Source organism: Cebidichthys violaceus, unplaced genomic scaffold (assembly GCF_023349555.1).
Source record: "Cebidichthys violaceus isolate CVI_PGR_0920_01 unplaced genomic scaffold, fCebVio1.0.p SCAF_531, whole genome shotgun sequence".
NCBI lineage: Eukaryota > Metazoa > Chordata > Actinopteri > Perciformes > Stichaeidae > Cebidichthys > Cebidichthys violaceus.
The window spans coordinates 19,447-25,000 of NW_027176741.1; positions in this window are offsets into that span (position 1 = coordinate 19,447).

Genomic DNA, 5,554 nt, shown 5'->3' on the forward strand with positions numbered 1-5,554 from the left:
CGCCCGAATTTACCCTTTCTCACCATCCGTTTTTCGGGCCCTTTTGTGGGGAGTGTTGGGGGGAGCCCAGGGGATGCTCTGGAGGTGAGTCACCCGGAAAAAGTGCTGTTTTCCGGGCGTGAGCGAGATGTGTGTCTGGGTGCTTTTCAGCCCGAACTTACCCTTTCCCACCCTCTTTTTTTCGGGTCATTTTGTGGGAGTGTTGGGGGGAGCCCAAGGGATGCTCTGGAAGAGGCCCACCCGGAAAAAGTGCTGTTTTCCGGGTGTGGGTGAGATGAGAGTGGGGGTGCTTTCCACGCCCGAATTTACCCTTTCTCACCATCCGTTTTTCGGGCCCTCTTGTGGCAGTGTTGGCAGGGGCCTAGGGGATGCGGTGGAGGTCAAAGATCCGGGAAATGTGCCCCCTTTCCCTGGTAAATGACGTCCAGGGCGCTGTCCGTGGTGCTGTCCATGGTGCTGATGTTGCTACGTGAGCTAATGCCCGGAAAAAGCGCCCTAAACTGGGATGATGAGAGAGAGAGAGAGAGAGAGAGAGAGAGAGAGAGAGAGAGAGAGAGAGAGAGAGAGAGAGAGAGAGAGAGAGAGAGAGAGAGAGAGGGCATGGAGCAGCAGTCGGAGGCATCCCAGGGAGAGAGGCATGCTCTGGGGCACGAAAATCCCGGAAAAAAGGAAGAAAAAGGGAAAAAAAAAACCCAGCCGCGTATGTGACGTGACTCTAGGCAACACGAAGCGCTGAAGGCTTCAGCGCTTCGTTGAGTCGCAAGAGTTCCAGGGGCGTAAAAGTCAGAAAAACGCCAAAGTGTCTCTAGGCAACACGAAGCGCTGAAGGCTTCAGCGCTTCGCTGACTCGCAAGAGTTCCAGGGGCGTAAAACCCAGCAAAACGCCAAAGTGTTTCTAGGCAACACGAAGCGCTGAAGGCTTCAGCGCTTCGCTGACTTGCAAGAATTCCAGGGGCGCGAACCTCCAAAAAACGACAGAGTGTCTCTAGGCAAAAACCAATAAGCGCTGAAGCCTTCAGCGCTTATTGGTTTTTGCCTATCCCGATGTGACCACTTTTGGTAGGGGGTAACCAAGCCACCTTGCGCACATTTTGTGAAACCGGTTTTTTCAAAAATCTGTCTATCATGAAAAGACAGCGACAGCTTTACTACAAGAAGGCCGAAAAGTGAAGGCACCACGGAGATAATTTCGGCCCGACTCCCGGTTACCAGGGCGGCAAAGACAGGCGACAACGCGGAAGTACTTTATCCGATTTAAAGCCATTATGCTCGGCCTATGTGATCCGATTTTTTGACGGACAACAGCGGTGTGTTGCGGACGTCTCTTCCCCGCGAATGGAGCGTTCTGGCTGGGCCTGGGAGATCCGAGTTTTGACGGACAACAGCGGAGTGTTGCGGGGAAGCGCTGCCTTAGAAAATGACTTTCAAACGGATTAACTGATTATGTTAACGGCCTCTTTACGCGCGTCCTCCAGGCAGTTACAACGACTGTTTCTGGAGGAGGCTTTGCCTCGGATTGTGAATTTAAAACGGATTGACAGATGACGTTAACGGCCTCTTTACGCACGTCCTCCAGACAGTTATAGCGACTGTTTCTGGAGGAGGCTTTGCCCTCGGATTGTGAATTTAAAACGGATTGACAGATGACGTTAACGGCCTCTTTACGCACGTCCTCCAGACAGTTATAGCGACTGTTTCTGGAGGGAGGCTTTGCCTCGGATTGTGAATTTAAAACGGATTGACAGATGACGTTAACGGCCTCTTTACGCGCGTCCTCCAGACTGTCACAGCGGCTGTTTGTGGAGGATTTTTGACCCAGCATTATGTCAATAAAACGGATTAAATTATGATGTGTACGGCCTCTTTACGCACGTCCTCCAGACAGTTACAGCGACTGTTTCTGGAGAATGCTTTCCCTCAGATTGTGAATTTAAAACGGATTGACAGATGACGTTAACAGCCTCTTTACGCGCGTCCTCCAGACAGTTATAGCGGCTGTTTGCGGAGGATTTTTGACCCAGCATTATGTCAATACAACGGATTAAATTATGATGTGTACGGCCTCTTTACGCACGTCCTCCAGACTGTCACAGCGACTGTTTCTGGAGAATGCTTTTCCTCAGATTGTGAATTTAAAACGGATTGACAGATGACGTTAACAGCCTCTTTACGCACGTCCTCCAGACAGTTATAGCGGCTGTTTGCGGAGGATTTTTGACCCAGCATTATGTCAATACAACGGATTAAATTATGATGTGTACGGCCTCTTTACGCACGTCCTCCAGACTGTCACAGCGACTGTTTCTGGAGGATGCTTTCCCTCAGATTGTGAGCTCAAAACGGATTGACAGATGACAATAACAGCCTCTTTACGCACGTCCTCCAGACAGTTATAGCGGCTGTTTGTGGAGGAGGCTTTGCCTCGGATTGTGAATTTCAAACGGATTGACAGATGACGTTAACGGGCCTCTTTACGCACGTCCTCCAGACAGTTATAGCGGCTGTTGCTGGAGGATGTTTCGCCTCACATTGTGAGCTTTAAACGGACTCTCTCGCCACATTAACGGCCTCTTTACGCACGTCCTCCAGACAGTTATAGCGACTGTTTCTGGAGGAGGCTTTGCCTCGGATTGTGAATTTCAAACGGATTGACAGATGACGTTAACGGCCTCTTTACGCACGTCCTCCAGACAGTTATAGCGGCTGTTGCTGGAGGATGTTTCGCCTCACATTGTGAGCTTTAAACGGACTGTCTCGCCACATTAACGGCCTCTTTACGCACGTCCTCCAGACAGTTATAGCGACTGTTTCTGGAGGAGGCTTTGCCTCGGATTGTGAATTTAAAACGGATTGACAGATGACGTTAACGGCCTCTTTACGCACGTCCTCCAGACAGTTATAGCGGCTGTTGCTGGAGGATGTTTCGCCTCACATTGTGAGCTTTAAACGGACTCTCTCGCCACATTAACGGCCTCTTTACGCACGTCCTCCAGACAGTTATAGCGACTGTTTCTGGAGGAGGCTTTGCCTCGGATTGTGAATTTCAAACGGATTGACAGATGACGTTAACGGCCTCTTTACGCACGTCCTCCAGACAGTTATAGCGGCTGTTGCTGGAGGATGTTTCGCCTCACATTGTGAGCTTTAAACGGACTCTCTCGCCACATTAACGGCCTCTTTACGCACGTCCTCCAGACAGTTATAGCGACTGTTTCTGGAGGAGGCTTTGCCTCGGATTGTGAATTTAAAACGGATTGACAGATGACGTTAACGGCCTCTTTACGCGCGTCCTCCAGACAGTTATAGCGGCTGTTTGCGGAGGATTTTTGACCCAGCATTATGTCAATACAACGGATTAAATTATGATGTGTACGGCCTCTTTACGCACGTCCTCCAGACTGTCACAGCGACTGTTTCTGGAGGATGCTTTCCCTCAGATTGTGAGCTCAAAACGGATTGACAGATGACGTTAAAGGCCTCTTTACGCACGTCCTCCAGACAGTTATAGCGACTGTTTCTGGAGGAGGCTTTGCCTCGGATTGTGAATTTAAAACGGATTGACAGATGACGTTAACGGCCTCTTTACGCACGTCCTCCAGACAGTTATAGCGACTGTTTCTGGAGGATGCTTTCCATCATATTGTGACCTTAAAACGGATTGACAGATGACAATAACAGCCTCTTTACGCGCGTCCTCCAGACTGTCACAGCGACTGTTTCTGGAGGATGCTTTCCCTCAGATTGTGAGCTCAAAACGGATTGACAGATGACAATAACAGCCTCTTTACGCGCGTCCTCCAGACTGTCACAGCGACTGTTTCTGGAGGATGCTTTCCCTCAGATTGTGAGCTCAAAACGGATTGACAGATGATAATAACAGCCTCTTTACGCGCGTCCTCCAGACTGTCACAGCGACTGTTTCTGGAGGATGCTTTCCCTCAGATTGTGAGCTCAAAACGGATTGACAGATGACAATAACAGCCTCTTTACGCGCGTCCTCCAGACTGTCACAGCGACTGTTTCTGGAGGGTGCTTTCCCTCAGATTGTGATCTTAAAACGGATTGACAGATGACAATAACAGCCTCTTTACGCACGTCCTCCAGACAGTCACAGCAGCTGTTTGCGGAGGATTTTTGACCCAGCATTATGTCAATAAAACGGATTAAATTATGATGTGTACGGCCTCTTTACCGCACGTCCTCCAGACAGTTACAGCGGCTGTTTGCGGAGGATTTTTGACCCAGCATTATGTCAATAAAACGGATTAAATTATGATGTGTACGGCCTCTTTACGCACGTCCTCCAGACAGTTACAGCGGCTGTTTGCGGAGGATTTTTGACCCAGCATTATGTCAATAAAACGGATTAAATTATGATGTGTACGGCCTCTTTACGCACGTCCTCCAGACAGTTATAGCGGCTGTTTGCGGAGGATTTTTGACTCAGCATTATGTCAATAAAACGGATTAAATTATGATGTGTACGGCCTCTTTACGCACGTCCTCCAGACAGTTATAGCGGCTGTTTGTGGAGGATTTTGGACCCAGCATTATGTCAATAAAACGGATTAAATTATGATGTGTACGGCCTCTTTACGCACGTCCTCCAGACAGTTACAGCGGCTGTTTGCGGAGGATTTTTGACCCAGCATTATGTCAATAAAACGGATTAAATTATGATGTGTACGGCCTCTTTACGCACGTCCTCCAGACAGTTATAGCGGCTGTTTGCGGAGGATTTTTGACTCAGCATTATGTCAATAAAACGGATTAAATTATGATGTGTACGGCCTCTTTACGCACGTCCTCCAGACAGTTATAGCGGGCTGTTTGCGGAGGATTTTTGACCCAGCATTATGTCAATAAAACGGATTAAATTATGATGTGTACGGCCTCTTTACGCACGTCCTCCAGACAGTTACAGCGGCTGTTTGCGGAGGATTTTTGACCCAGCATTATGTCAATAAAACGGATTAAATTATGATGTGTACGGCCTCTTTACGCACGTCCTCCAGACAGTTATAGCGGCTGTTTGCGGAGGATTTTTGACCCAGCATTATGTCAATAAAACGGATTAAATTATGATGTGTACGGCCTCTTTACGCACGTCCTCCAGACAGTTATAGCGGCTGTTTGTGGAGGATTTTTGACCCAGCATTATGTCAATAAAACGGATTAAATTATGATGTGTACGGCCTCTTTACGCACGTCCTCCAGACAGTTACAGCGGCTGCTTCTGGAGGATGTTTCACCCAAGATTGTGAGCTTAAAACGGAATTAAATGATGATTTTAAGCATAATGTGATAAAGGAAGAAAAAAAAAAAAAAAAACGACAAAGTTTTTCTAGGCAACACTAAGCGCTGAAGGCTTCAGCGCTTCGTTGACGTGCAAGAATTCCAGGGGCGTAAAACCCAGAAAAACGCCAAAGTTTTTCTAGGCAACACTAAGCGCTGAAGGCTTCAGCGCTTCGTTGACGTGCAAGAATTCCAGGGGCGTAAAAACCCAGAAAAACGCCAAAGTTTTTCTAGGCAACACTAAGCGCTGAAGGGTTCA